We start from the raw sequence: 15903 nt of genomic DNA, 5'->3' as shown, positions 1-15903 counted from the left end.
GGTGCCTAGTCTCCAGCCACTGCAATTTGCAGAACATAAGCCGTATATACGGTATAGTATACGTTACATGCAACATAGAAACTATGGTTTTAAAAAAACCACTGTTTTTAAACGCTTATTTTCAAAATAAATAAATATATATTTATTTATTTAGTGTGCACTATAAATATCTATCATCTCGTTATATGATAGGTTGAAATGTTATTATTATTATTATTAGCCATATGGTGCAAAGAAGCCTGAGGCTTCTGCTGCTCCAGCCGAAAATAAAATTTGAATTAGTCTGAGAGAGAGAGAGAGAGAGAGAGAGAGAGAGAGAGAGAGAGAGAGAGAGAGAGAGAGAGAGAGAGAGAGAGAGAGAGAGAGAGAGAGAGAAGGGAATTACCAATAAAATAGAAGAATGATGATATTCAGCTCAGGACCCTGGGTGTGCCAAGATGTAATGAAATAGGTCAAGCACTGAACTCTGTATTGTAGGGAATAAAATGGTTGGGAGGGTGGTTAATGACAGCATCCAAGGCATTCTATTACAGCAAGATCTAGATAAATCAGGGAGATGGGCTGAGAAGTGGCAATGGATGTTTAACATTGGTAAATGTAATGAACTGCATATGGCCGACAGTCATCCCAGAATAGCATACCAATTAGGTATACTATTCTGGGATGGTATTCAAGGTGGTAAAGAAAGAGAGCTCAGGATAATTGTACAGATTGATATGAAGTTCTCTGAGCAGTACAAGTAGATTTCCTGGATATATCATGCGGTTTTGTTAATTTCATACAAGAACTTCGCCAGCAAAGACAAAGATGTGATTATGCTATTGTTTCAAGTAATGAGTAGGCCACATCTTGTGTATGGAAGCGTCATTTTAGGAAGTATGTGAATATTTCACATCCTTCCCTCTTCATGGGAAGATTTCACGAAGGTTTCATCACACCGATGAAGCGGCATAGATTCAAATTGAAGAATGGTTTCACAATATAAGTCTGGAAATTTGCCTTTAGCCACCAGGCCGTTGACTGTTGAAACAAATTTCCAAACGGGATGGTTAAATGATATGGGAAATTTCTTTTATCAATGATGAATAAGCATGCCTTCCTACATCACTTTCAACTACTAATACAAAAATAACTGTCAACAGTGAGTTCCACTAGTGTTTTCTGACCATCATAAAGTATTAGCTGCTCTCCCAATATTCACATCTGCAAATTCTGCATCATGCCCTCTAACCTTTCTAGTTCACTTCCTACTTCATTTCACAACTATACGCGGTCACAGTTCTAATCTCAATGATGTCCTTTCCATTTACAGTCTGCCAAACCTCGTGTACTTTTTCTGACAGAATCTCAGCTATCTGTTGATTCAACCACTGTTCATCTAAGTTGCCCAAATTATTTGTTGTATGATTCCTTTCGCCTCAAAGCTGGTAATTGTGTATATGTCCGTCAGCTATTCCCTGCCAGAGACTTGGTGATAATTTAGAATCTCTTCTTTTCGATCTTCTCTGGATTAAAATCTCTCTACCTCATTCATTCAAATTCGAAAGTTGCTCTACCATTCTCACAACTCCATTAATCACTGCAATGGACACTGCTCATCGTGGACTAATGTTATTAGTGGAGTCCCTCAGGGTTCAGTATTGGGTCCTTTATTGTTTTCTGTATTTATAAATGATATTGATGATGGTATATCAAGCTTAATGTCCAAGTTTGCAGACGATACGAAGGTTGGCAGGGTTGTCAATGACACTATTGACACTATGCTGCTGAAACAGGATATGGAAAGGTTCCGCAGATGGCCTGAGAGGTGGCAAATGAAGTTTAACATTGACAAATGTAAAGTACTACACATGGGAAACAGCAACCCCAGAGCAACGTATCAACTCTGTGGTATTGCACTGACAGTGGTAGAGAATGAAAGGGACCTGGGGGTGGTTGTGCAGGCAGATATGAAGTTCTCTGAGCAGTGCAGAAGGGTGGCAAAAGTAGCTCATGGTGTATTGTCAATGATATATAGGAATTTTTCTAGCAGGGATAAGGAGGTGATTATTCCCTTGTATAAGGCAATTGTCAGGCCACACCTAGAGTACTGTATACAGGCCTGGAGGCCTCATTTCAAGAAGGATGTAGAGCTGCTGGAACGAGTACAGAGAAGGGCAACAAGATTAGTGAATGGAACAAAGGGGTGCTCTTGCGTGCTTAGGTTTTGCGAATTACATAGTCTGGAGACTAGGCACCAGCGAGGTGATCTGATAGAGGTGTATAAAGCCTTGAATGGTTTGAGCATGCTCAATGCTGATGGGATTCTTCCTCTTGCTCAGATATAGTTGTACACGTTGGCACTAATGATATTAAGAGTAGGAGACCGTCAGAATTACTTAACAATTACAGGTCACTGTTGAACAAAAGCCGAGAATTAGGGTTGAATTTGAAAGTGTCTGCAATTCTGCCAGACAGGATAGGAGGGAGTATATGATGAGAGCCTTGTCGATCAATTCGGCCCTGGAAAGATTGTGCAAGGCTCAAGGTGTAGAATTTTTTTCAGACTGGACTGTACTTGTTAACACGAGAGATTGCTTCTACAGGGATGGGATACACTTAAATAGAAAGGGTGCAAGAATATTTGCTGATGCTATCGAGGCAGTGTTAGGTGGGTCAGAAAACTGCTAGCTTTGGGGGAGACAAAGACCAATAGATTGACAGTAGCCACTGGCAGAGGTGAAAGAGATTCTTGCACTGCTTCTATTAGAATGAGCAGAAGCCTGAAAAACAAGATGCATGATATTTCAGAGACTGCTGGGCGCCATTGCGGTACAAGTAAACACATGAGTTGTGTTAGAGTAGCTAAGAATAGAAACAGGTGCAGGTATTCTTGCGTGTACACCAATGCTAGGAGTTTAGTAAATAAATTTGATGAATTTTAGGTATTGCTCAAAACATCAAAGGCAGATATTGTTGGGTTATCAGAGACGTGGTGTCACACAGATATAAGGGATGCAGAACTGGAATTTGAGGAGTACAACGTCTACAGAAAGGATAGGAAGGGGGGAGGTGTTATGCTTTTAGTTAAGAAACACAAAAAAACCAAGGAAGTGAAGCCAGTCGACATCGCTGGACAGTGCAGTGTTGAGTCAGTTTGGTGTGACATAAGCATTGGGAGATCAAAATTGAGAGTAGGAGTGTGCTATAGGCCTAATGACTCTGATGAGTATAATAAGAAACTATAGAGGGAAATAGAGTGGGCCAGTAAATCAGAGAGTCTTATAATGGGAGATTTTAATTTCCCAGATATTGACTGGAATTTGGGGGCTGGTCACTCACACACTAGTAGGGCTTTTGTGGATTTATTGGATGATTGTTTTCTACATCAGCATGTTCGGGAGGCAATTAGAGGGAGTAATACTCTTGATTTGATTATCAGCAGTGATTCTTCATGCATTAAGAATCTGCAGATAAATGAAACACTAGGTGGCAGTGATCACAGTGTGCTGAAGTGGGATTTACTCAAAGAGGAAACTACCATTAGGGGTAAAGGGAAGGGTTATTGCTTCCGTAAAGGCGAATACGATGGACTGAGAGTGTATTTAAATTCTATACAGTGGGATCAACTGATGATGTTACCAACAGCAAATTCAAAATGGGAAGCATTCAAAGAACTTATCTTGGAAGCTATTAGGCTTTACATACCTAAGAAATATTGTTCATGGTTTAGGCCAAAATGGATGTCAGATGAATTAATCAGGCATATGGCAGAGAAGAAAAATGCATGGGATACTTACAAATTAACACATGACACAAAAGCCTATGATAGATACAAGTTGATATGAAACCAAGTTACAAAGGAGGTTAGGCAGGCAAAGGCAGATTACGAGAAATCCTTGGCAAGGGATGCAAAGAAAAACAGCAAAGACTTCGTTACTTATGTAAACTCCAGAAGGAGGCGGTTGAATCAGATTGGTCCACTTGATATTGATAGGTCAACTGTTGATGATCCTGCTCAGGTAGCTAACAAACTAAATGAATATTTTGCATCGACATTCACACATGAGGAGTTATTCAGCAAGGGGAATGCCAGAGGTGTATTCAACTCTAGCAGTAAGCTACAGAATCTTGAAATAACTGGGAGTAAAGTGGAGGAGAAATTGTTGAAGGTAAACACAAGAAAGGCACCCGGGGTGGATGGGATCTATCCAGCTATATTAAAGGAGGCAACAAAGGAAGTAAGCAAACCCTTAGCCATAATTATGAGAGCTTCCTTGGACTCAGGGGAGGTACCCATAGACTGGAAATGTGCAAATGTGACAACAATTCACAAAGGAGGATCAAAGGCTGACACAAGTAATTATAGACCTGTGAGCTTAACTTCTGTTCCAGTAAAATTAATGGAGGCACTGGTTAAAGATGCACTTTAGACAGGATCATTTAGACAAGACAGGATCATTTAGACAAGACTTCAGTTATAGCTCGGACACAGCATGGTTTTGTTAAGGGGAAGTCTTGCCTGACCAATTTGATTGGATATTATGATGCAGTCACAAAGGAACTGGATGCAGGGAGTAGCTTTGGTATTATATACTTGGATCTTAGAAAGGCTTTTGATACTGTTGCACATGGAAAACTGCTACACAAATTGGAGCAGTGTGACATTGGAGGCAAATTGCTGCTATGGATAAAGGGGTGGTTGAGGGGGAGAAGACAGAGAGTGGTAATCAATGGACACTGTTCATCGTGGACTAATGTTATTAGTGGAGTCCCTCAGGGCTCAGTGTTGGGTCCATTATTGTTTTCTGTATTTATAAATGATATTGATGATGATATATCAAGCTTAATGTCCAAGTTTGCAGACGATACAAAGGTTGGCAGGGTTATTATTATTTTTTTTTATTATTATTAACTATATGGTGCAAGGAAGTCTGAGGCTTATGCTGCACCAGCCAAAAAAAAATAAAAAAATTGCCAATTTACCCTGAGAGAGACAGAGAGAGAGAGAGAGGTGTGTGTGGGGGGGGGGGAATCACCAAGAAAGAAGAATGATAATATCCAGCTTAGGACCCTGGGTGTGCCAAGCCCATACTCACCAGATACTCAGTTTATACTCACCAGATATGAGCCCCTGGGGTTAATATTTTAATAAGTTGTATATGTGATTGAGGCTGACAACTTGGTGAAATTCAGCTGGATAGATACCTTCACAAGGAGGGAGACAAGTAGGTGGTTTATTATTATTATTTTATTTTTTTTTTTTTTTTTTGCCTCTGCAGCTATATAGTGCAAGGAAGCCCTGGCCATCCTTCCTTGCACTATATGGATAATACTTATACTTCTGGGTAGTACCTCATAGTTGCTATTGATTAAAATGTTCAAATGGTTTCCTGTTATTCATGCAGTCTTGAGTTGTTCTTCCAACTGTAATTATATCATTCACCAGCATTATGTTATATTATATATATGTATGATATATGTTGATACTCCGTTTTGACCTCACTAGTTGGCTCTAGCAACCTATTGGAAGGAGCTTTTATTTATTTTTTTTTTTTAAGACCCTTTACAAAAGCCTTAGAGTGATTGCTAAGGATCCTCTTAATATGTATAACCTTTTTTTTTTCTTCTTTAATTGAAGTATATTCGTGGAACAGAAATTTAAGGATAATGTCAAAATTACCTGTAGACATAATAACCACCTCATGCACTTGGTATGAGTACACATTTCATGATGTTGGGGAAAAGAAAAATACATAGGGAGAAGGAAGAATAATAAGGAAGTACAGGGTTGTTAAAATTAAATCATCCCTATGTAGAGGGCTCCGGAGCGAGCTCCAAGGCTCACACTGAAGCGAAATTCGGACAACAAGAATGTGCTCGCCATTTATTGGAAAAAAAAATTAGTTACAAAATTTGTCACTGTATGGCACGTAACTATCTTAGTTATGATTATGCAAATAACTTACGTTATTTGCATAATTTTTAAGTTATTGCCACAGCACGATTACTAAACTCTACTGTACTGTATAAAAGCAAAGCAGTCTTCAAAATCATATCTACAGGCAAACATATCTTCAAAATCAAAATCTACAGGCAAACATCAGTAGATGTTTGCCTGTACTACAGCAGCAATGCCAACAACGTTGCAGGAAAAGGCACTATTAGTGAAGCTGTACTATCAGAACATTGGTCATTGGGTTGTCAAGGACACTACTGACACTATGCTGCTGCAACACGATCTGGAAAGGTTGTGCAGATGGGCTGAGAGGTTTCAAATGAAGTTTAACATTGACAAATTTAAAGTACTGCATATGGGAAACAGCAACCCCAGAGCAACGTATCAACTCTGTGGTACTACACTGACATTGGCAGAGAATGAAAGGGACTTGGGGGTGGTTGTGCAGGCAGATATGAAGTTCTCTGAGCAGTGCAGATGGGCTGCAAGAGTAGCTCATGGAGTATTGTCAATGATATACAGAACGTTTTCCAGCAGGGATAAGGAGGTGATTATTCCCTTGTATAAGGCAATGGTCAGGCCACACCTAGAGTACTGTATACAGGTCTGGAGGCCTCATTTCAAGAAGGATGTAGAGCTGCTGGAACGAGTACAGAGAAGGGCAAGAATATTAGTGAATGGAACAAAGGGGTGCTCTTACGAAGAAAGGCTTAAGTTTTGTAAATTACAGTGTCTGGAGACTAGGCACCAGCGAGGTGATCTGATAGAGGTGTATAAAGCCTTCAATGGTTTGAGCATGCTCAATGCTGATGGGATTCTTCCTCTAGCTCAGAATAATCACCTGAGAGGGCATAAATTCAAATTGAGGAAAGACAGATGTAGGATAGATGTGCGGAAATGTGCCTTTAGCCAGCGGATGGTTGGTAGGTGGAACAGACTTTAATCCCTGGAAGTTGTGGAAGTTGATAGCCTAAATAAGTTTAAGGCTCAGCTGGACAGGTATTTCGAACGAACAGGGGGGTGAAGTGGAAGTGGTTATTTTTTATTTATTTATTTTACTTTATTTTTTTTTTTTTTTTTGGCTGATGCTGCATAAGCTTGCTTTCTTGCATCAAATGACTATACTAATGCTAATGCTGATGTTAATCACTTGGAACTCTTTGCCTTCCTCCTTTTACAAATTAAATTTCTCCAGCCCAAATATCCTACCAGTAAGTTAATTTTCCTTCGTGATTTTAATGTTCACAACTCCAGCGGCCATCCGTTTTCTAGTCACACAGACCCAACTGATCGAAATGCTCAGTCTTTTGCAAATATTAATGATCTCTCACAGATTGTTGATTTACCTTTAGCATTAGCGTTACCATTAGAATTAGTAGAGGCATACGTTGCAAGAAAGAAAGCTCATGCAGCATCAGAAAAAAAGTCCTCCCATTTCACTAATCCATTCGTTCCAAATGACTACCCAGCTCATCCATAAATTTACTTAAGATATTAGCTTCCACAGCAAAAGATGGAAGACTGTTCCACCAATCAACTACCCGCTGAGTAAAGGCAAATTTCCATACATCTATTCTACAACTATCTTTCTGTAATTTGAAACTGTGCCCCCTCGGGTTCTTAGTCTGAGCAAGAGGAAGAACCCCATCAGCATTCAGCTTGCTCAACCCATTCAAGGCCTTAAACACCACAATCAGATCACCTCGTAGGTGCTTATTCTCCAGGCGTTGGAATTTGTAGCACTTAAGCCTTTCTTGGTAAGAGTACCTCTTTGTTCACCTCACCAATCTTGTTGCCGTTCTTTGTTCACTTTTTAGCAACTCTACATCCTTCCTAAAATGAGGCCTCGAGATATGTACACAAAACTCTAGGTGTGGCTTTAAAACTGACTTGTATAACGTGATGATAATGACCTCCCTCTCCCTCTCCCTCTCCGTCTTCCTGCTAGCAAAATTCCTATATATCATTGACAAGACTCCAAGACCTGCCCAGGCAGCCCGTCTCCACTGCTCAGCGAACTTCATATTTGACTGCACAATTACACCAGGTCTTTTTCACTTTCCACTTCCCTGTGTCTAGTACCACACAGTCGGTACGTTTCTCGTCGGGTATTGCTACCCATATGTATTACTTTACATTTGTCAATGTTAAACTTCAGTTGCCACTTCTCAGCCCTTTTTCCGGATTATATAGATCCAGTTGCAGAAGCATACAATCTTTACTGTCGATAACAATCCTGCCAACCTTTGTATCATCTGCAAACGTGGACATTAAACCCAATTTACCTTCATCAATATCTTGGATAAACATACAAAACAACAATTGGCCCAACACTGAAACCTGGAGAACTCCACTAACACCATTTGTCCACGAAGAGCAGTGTCCATTGATTACCACTCTCTGTTATCTCCCACTCATACAAAGATACAAAGGTAGGCAGGGTTGTCAAGGACACTACTGACACTATGCTGCTGCAACAGGATCTGGAAAGGTTGAGCAGAAGGGCTGAGAGGTGGCAAATGAAGTTTAACATTGACAAATGTAAAGTACTACACATGGGAAACAGCAACCCCAGAGCAACGTATCAACTCTGTGGTATTGCACTGACAGTGGTAGAGAATGAAAGGGACCTGGGGGTGGTTGTGCAGGCAGATATGAAGTTCTCTGAGCAGTGCAGACGGGCTGCAAGAGTAGCTCATGGTGTATTGTCAATGATATATAGGAATTTTTCTAGCAGGGATAAGGAGGTGATTATTCCCTTGTATAAGGCAATGGTCAGGCCACACCTAGAGTACTGTATACAGGCCTGGAGGCCTCATTTCAAGAAGGATGTAGAGCTGCTGGAACGAGTACAGAGAAGGGCAACAAGATTAGTGAATGGAACAAAGGGGTGCTCTTACGAAGAAAGGCTTAAGATTTGCAAATTACAGTGTCTGGAGACTAGGCACCAGCGAGGTGATCTGATAGAGGTGTATAAAGCATTGAATGGTTTGAGCATGCTCAGTGCTGATAGGATTCTTCCTCTCGCTCAGAATAATCACTTGAGAGGGCATAAATTCAAATTGAGGAAAGACAGATGTAGGATAGACGTGCGGAAATTTGCCTTTAGCAAGCGAGTGGTTGTTTGGTGGAACAGACGTCCATCCCTTGTCGTGGAAGTTGATAGCTTAAATAAGTTTAAGGCTCAGCTGGATAGGTATTTTGAACGAACAGAGTGGTGAAGTGGGAGTGGTTTTTTTTTTTTTTTTTTTTTGGCTGATGCTGCATAAGCTTGCTTTCTTGCATCAAATGCCTCTACTAATGCTAATGCTAATGCTAATGCTAAAATGCTAATCCATCCCTTTATCCATTACAGCAACCTACCCTTAATGCCAAACCCCTCCTATTTGTACAGCAATCTTTCATGTGCAACAGTATCAAAAGCTTTCCTGAAATCGAAGTATATGATATCAAAATTATTTTTAGCAATCAATTCCATTGTGACTACATCAGAGTATCCAATCAAATTGGTCAGACAAGACCTCCCTTTAACAAACCCATGCTGTGTCTTAACTATTACAGCAGTCGCATAGATGATCCTGCAATATTTCTTTAACCAGTGATTCCATTATTTACCCTGAAACACAAGTTAGACTAACAGGTCTGTAGTTAATTTTGTCACCTTTTGAACCCCCTTTGTGAATTGCTCATACATTTGCCCACCTCCAGTTCATGCGGACCTCCCCTGAGTCCAAAAAGCTAACATAATTATGGCTAAGGGTTTGGTTGCTTCCGTTGCTGGCTCCTTTAATATAACTTGATATATCCTGTCCACCCCAGGTGCCTTCCATACGTTTAACGTCAACAATTTCTTCTCCAATTTTCTCTCAGTTATTCCAAAATAAATTAGCTCCCTGTTAGCGGTTGATAAACTTCTAGCACTTCCCTCATTGAATACCTCCTCATGAGTAAATGTAGATGCAAAATATTCATTTATAAATATTCATTTTTCAGCTACAGGAGCACGATCATCAATAGTCAACCCATCTACGTTAACGGGTCCAATCTGATTCATTACTTGCCTTATAGAGTTTACATAAGTAAAGAATTCTTTGCTGTTTTTCTTTGCATCCTTTGACAAACATTTCTCGTAATCTGCCTTCGCCTGCCTAACCTCCTTTGAGACTTGATTACAGATTACTTTATACCTGCCATAGGCTTCTGTGTCGCCTGAGGTCTTATATGAATCCCATGCATTTTTCTACTCTGCAACGAGCCTCATTAATTCATCTGACATCCACTTAGGCCTAAACCTTGAACTGTATTTCTTAGTTGGCATGAAAAGCCTAATAGCTTCCAAAACGACGTCTCTGAAAGCTTCCCATTTAGAATTCAACGTTGGTAACATCCTTTGATCCCACTGTTCTGAATTTAAAAACAGTTTGAGACCTCTGTAGGCACCATTACGAATGCAAAAGCTCTCCCCTTTATCCTTGATGCTAGTTACATCTTTAATTAATTCCCACATGAGTACATTGGGATCACTCTCATTCGGTGGTTTTTTTTTTATCTGCAAATTCTTAATGCATGAATAATCACTGCTGATAATCAGATAAAGAGTATTACTCCCTGTGGTTGCCTCTCGAACATTTTGCTGCAGAAAACAATCCTCCAATAAATAGACAAAAGTCTTGCTAGTGTGCTAGTGACCAAACACCAGTTCCAGTCAATATATGTTAAATTAAAATCCTCCATTATAAGACATTCTGATTTACTGGCCTATTCTATTTCTCTGCACAATTGCTCATTATACTCATCAAATTCATTAGACTTATAATACACACACACACACACACACCTACTTTCATTTTTCCTTTCCCAGTGCTTATTTCGCACTAAACAGACTTAACACTACATTGTCCCCCAACATCAATTGGATGCACTTCTTCAGATTTTGTGTTTCTTAACTAATAGCATAACCCGTTCCTGTCGTGTCTATTCTTCCTGTACACGTTGTACACCCCAGATTGATATTCTGCACTACTTATATATGTGTGACACCACATCTCTGATATCCCAACAAAATCTATCTTTGATGTTTTGACTAGCACCTCAAGCTCATCAAATTTATTAACTAAACTCCTATCATTGGTGTACATGCAAGTATACATGCACCTGTCCTACTCTTGGTTACCCTAACACAGCCCATGTATTTACTTGTTTCACTATGACTCTCTACAGTCCTGGAAATCTCCATCACCTTGCTTTCCAGGCTGCTGCTCATTCTAATCGAAGCAGTGAAAGACTCACTTTTGCTTCTGCCTGAGGCCACTGTTAACCTTTTAGTCCATGTATCCCACTCCAAGCTAGCAATTTTCCGACACAACTAACACTGCCTCGAAATCATCAACAAATATTCTTGCACCATTTCTATTTAATTGTACCAATCCCTGTAGAAACAGTCTCTGCTGACAACAAGCACAGACCAGGCTAAAAAAATTCTACCACTTCTACCTTGCACAATCTCTCCAGGGCTGAATTCATCGACAAGGATTTCATCATATACTCCCTCCTCTCGTGTCTGGGGAAAATTGCAGACACTTTCACATTCAACCCTATCTCTCGACTTTTATTCAACATTGATCTGTACTTGTTAAGTAAATTTGCAGAACTCTTACTCTTAATGTCCTTAGTTCCAACGAGTACTACAACAACATGGGGTTTTGTCCATGATATATAGGAATTTTGCTAGCAGGGAAAAGGAGGTGATTATCCCTCTGTATAAGGCAATGGTCAGGCCACGCCTTGAGTACTGCGTACAGGTCGGGAGGCCTCATTTTAGGAAGGATGTAGATTTACTTGAGCGTGTACAGAGAAGGGCAACAGGATTGGTGAGGAGAATGAAGGGATCCTGTTATCAAGGGAGGCTTAATTTCTGCAAATTGCAGTGGCTGGAGACTAGGCACCTGCGCGGTGATCTGATTCAGGTGTATAAGGCCTTGAATGGGTTCAGCATACTGAATTCTGATGGGATCCTTCTACTTGTTCAGATTATAAACTTAAGGGGGCATAAATTCAAATTAAGAAAGGACAGATGTAGAATAGATGTGCGGAAATTTGCCTTTAGCCAGCGGGTGGTTAATTGCTGGAACAAACTTCAATCTGTCGTTGTGGAAGTTGATAGGTTGAATAAATTTAAGGAGGAACTGGACAGGCATTTGGAGGGAATGGTGTGATTTTTTTTTTTTTTTTTTTTTGGCTGATGCTGCATAAGCTCATACATTTGCTTTCTTGCATCACATGCTACTACTACTACTACTACCACTACTACTACTACTACTACTACATCACCTTTTGTGCCCTTAAAAGATGATACCTGCTCTACAACGTCATCAAATTTTCCCCTGGCAGACATATCCTCATCCTGTTCCACCTATTCTTCTTGAATACTTACCAGAATACCGGACAGTCCTAAACATACAGTCAACACGCTTGATCTTTTCTCACAAACAATCCTACTAAATACTGTCGAAACGGTTGGATCTTTAGGCACCACAGATCACAACTTCGTGAGTCTCTCTTCCCAAGTGGAGCCCTTGTCTCCTATCTCTTCCCAACCCTGTATTGTTTGGTTCTACAAGAATGGAAAATGGGGGTGAAAAGCGAGATTTCTTTTGCTTGGTCGGATTACTGTTTTAAAAATTCTGATGTCATCATTTGCTCAGACGCGTCAGTGAAATTATCCTTGCAGGAATATAATCCTTTATTCCACACTCCACTTTAAAATCTCTTCCTTTATCTAAACCTTGGTTTTCCAATAAATGTGCTAAGGCTGTTCAAAATAAAAATGTTGCATATCGTAATTGGCTTGTTTCCAATCCTTCAGTATCATTTTCTGGCTGCATCTAAGCTCGCAACAATTGTAAAGCAGTTATTAATCAGTACAAACTAGATTTTGAACAGGCTAAGAGTAAAAACTTGCTTCTTGCCCTAATGGTAGCCGAGCATGTTGGTCTCTTGCCAGAGCTATTGGCAACAACTTTTGCTCATCTCTGCTCCCACCTCTTTCCAAACCAGATGGTTCTGTTGTCACTTTAGCCAAGAATAAAGCTGACCTGCTAGCATCCAATTTTTCTTCCAACTAATGTGTTAATGATCTTGGTAAAACAGCTCCCACCATTCCCAGTACGCTCCAATCAATGCCTCCTGTGATCTTCGGTCAAAATGATGTCAGAAGGATTTTAAGGAACCTTGATGCTCAGAAACCCCCAGGTCCTGACACTATTTCTCCACTTATTCTGAAAACCTGTGCTCCTCAATTTATTCCTGTTCTTTGCCGCCTTTTTTTCACTTTCTTATTCCAAAGGTGTTTTTTCCTCCTACCTGCCTGCAAATTTCCTCATACCCAGCCACTTCCAGAAAAGAATGACAAATCCCTCCCATTCAATTTTCGTCCCATTGCAAATACTTCTACTCTTCTATAGAAATGGAGAAACGAATTAACCGCCAACTCTTAAACTATCAAAAAAACCTGCCGTCTGACGAACGATCGCCAGTATGTATTCTGTCAGTGTCGATCCACTAGTGATATTCCGGTTTATGTTACCAATTATTCTATGTGTTACCCATTTATAGACAAATTCAATGTAAAAGTTCGGTTAAACACAAGCAGTTGCTTCTGACATCTTCTCAAAGGCTTTCGATCGTGTTTGGCATTAAGGTCTTATAAACGAGCTTCCATTTTATAGTTTGCCAACTGTTTTTTCTAATTGGTTATCCAGTTTTCTCTCTGACCGCTCACTGAGGGTAATGGTAGATTGCTCTCTGTATTTTAACTTTTCCACTAATGCTGATATCTCCCAAGGTTAATTTCTTTCCCCCACTCTTTTTCTCTTTATTAATGACCTTCTTTCATTGACCGGAAATCCTTTTTGCTGATGACAGTCCATTGCTTTCCACTTTCCAGTTTGAGAAAATTCGTCTTGCTCAATTAGCCTCAACGTTTCGAATATCTGGCACCAATTCCTTCAATGCCGATCTACAGGTAGTTCTCCAGTGGGGCAAAGACAACTTAGTTGATTTCCATCCTTCTAAAACTCAGTCTTGTCTTATATCTCGCAAAAAGGATTTTTTCTGCTCTTTTGCCTATCTTTGGCGACACTCCGATTTCTAGGCAAAATGATATATCTCTTTTGAGGATTACCCTGACTTCAAATCTCTGTTGGCACAAGCCCATTACAAATGCTTCTTCTGCATTTAAAAAACTTGTTTTGCTCTTTCCCTCTCGGCGTTACTTTTCTTCCAAACAGCTGTTCATTCTGTACAAATCGCAAATCCACCCTACCATGGAACCTTGTTCCCAAATCTGGGGCGGTGCTCCCAAAACCTCTCTCAGGCTTCTAGATTCCATTCAGAAGAGGGCATTTATGTTAATTAATGACTCCTCTCTAACAGAGTCTCTCCACTCGCTTTCTCATAGACGTACTGTTTTTGCTGCATGCCTTTTCTTCAGATCCATGGGCACTGTTCTTTTGAATTGGCTTCTATAATTACCGCTCACTCTTTCAAAACAATCTGAACACGTGCTGCCACCAGCCAACATCCATTTACTCTTCATCTTCAAACTTACAGAACGAACTTTTCATCTTCATCCTTTATTTCTTCAACTGACGTTCTCTGGAACAACTTTCCTTCATACCTGTTTCCTGAAAATTACAGTCTAGAGAAGTTCAAGTCTAACTCCAACAAAAATTTTCTTTTGTCTTTTCAACTTCCAACCCATGTACGGTATTACTGGTGTTCGAAACTTAAGAACCAACACTATTTCTAAAGGTTACAACCACAAAATCAAACGAAACAACCTGTGCGGATTTCCTTAAGTGTGGCCGTTCGTTCAGTAGAAAGCGGGTGCACATTCAAAAATTTGAATCGTGATGAGAATGCTCACATAAACAGATAAAAGCAATAGTTCAGCAGTTATGTGCAAATCACGGAATGGTGAGCCCGATCGTTATAGAAATTCGATTGGTTTCATGCAGTGGTACAGAAAACGAAATGGCCAATAGGCAACATCTGGATGACTTTAGCCAAGTTGGAATAATTGGGAAGTGTGAGGATTGTGGCTGCAGAGTTCGGTATTGCCCATAACATCGTCTCGCCTGCGTGGTCAGCCATCAGAATGACAGGTACAGCTGTTCGAAGGACCAGTGGTGGTCGTGCACGAAAAACAAAGCCCAATGGTGACCGCTATATACTCCTCTGGGCCAAGAGGGACTGACACCAGACAGCGGGATCCATTGCAAACCAGCTGCACGGGATGCAGGATATCGCGCTTTACTGTGGCCAGGCGACTCCACAAAGGTGGACTGTTTGCCCGCCAGCCAATATTCTGTGTCCCTTTATCTCCTGCCCATCAGAGACACTCTTTACAGTGGTGCATCGAACAAAAGGACTGAACAGCAGCACAATACAGTAAGGTACTCTTTACTGATGAGATTGGATTCAGTCTCAGCAGCGATTCTGAACGTCAGCTAAACTGGCGGGAGGTTGGCACATGGTATCACCCCGCAAACATCACTGAAAGGGATCGATATGGCGTCCGTGGTGTTCTGGGGAGGCTTTATCTTGGATGAACGTACACATCTCACGATACTGGAAGATGGTTACTGTAACCAGTGCACGCTACTCTATTGAAGTAATCCTACCCCATGGTCGTCTGTTCCGAGGAGACATTGGTCCCGATTTCGTTTTTATGGATGATAACGCCACACCCCGCGCACTGCAGCTGTGATATGCTTTTGGAACGTGAGGACATTGTTCGTATGGATTGACCTGCCCGTTTCGCTGATCTAAATCCAATCAAACACATATGAGCCGCTCTTGGGAGACACCTAGCGGCACATTGACACCCACCAGAAAATGTTCACCAGCTGAAGATGACGCTGACAGAGGAATAGACAATGTTACCGCAATAACTTATTAACAAC

This window comes from Mastigoproctus giganteus, chromosome 12 (assembly GCF_048544385.1).
Source record: "Mastigoproctus giganteus isolate SK-2022 chromosome 12, ASM4854438v1, whole genome shotgun sequence".
Classification (NCBI taxonomy): Eukaryota; Metazoa; Arthropoda; class Arachnida; order Uropygi; family Thelyphonidae; genus Mastigoproctus; species Mastigoproctus giganteus.
The sequence above is the reverse complement of the archived record's forward strand: the minus strand, read 5'-3'. Positions refer to the sequence as shown.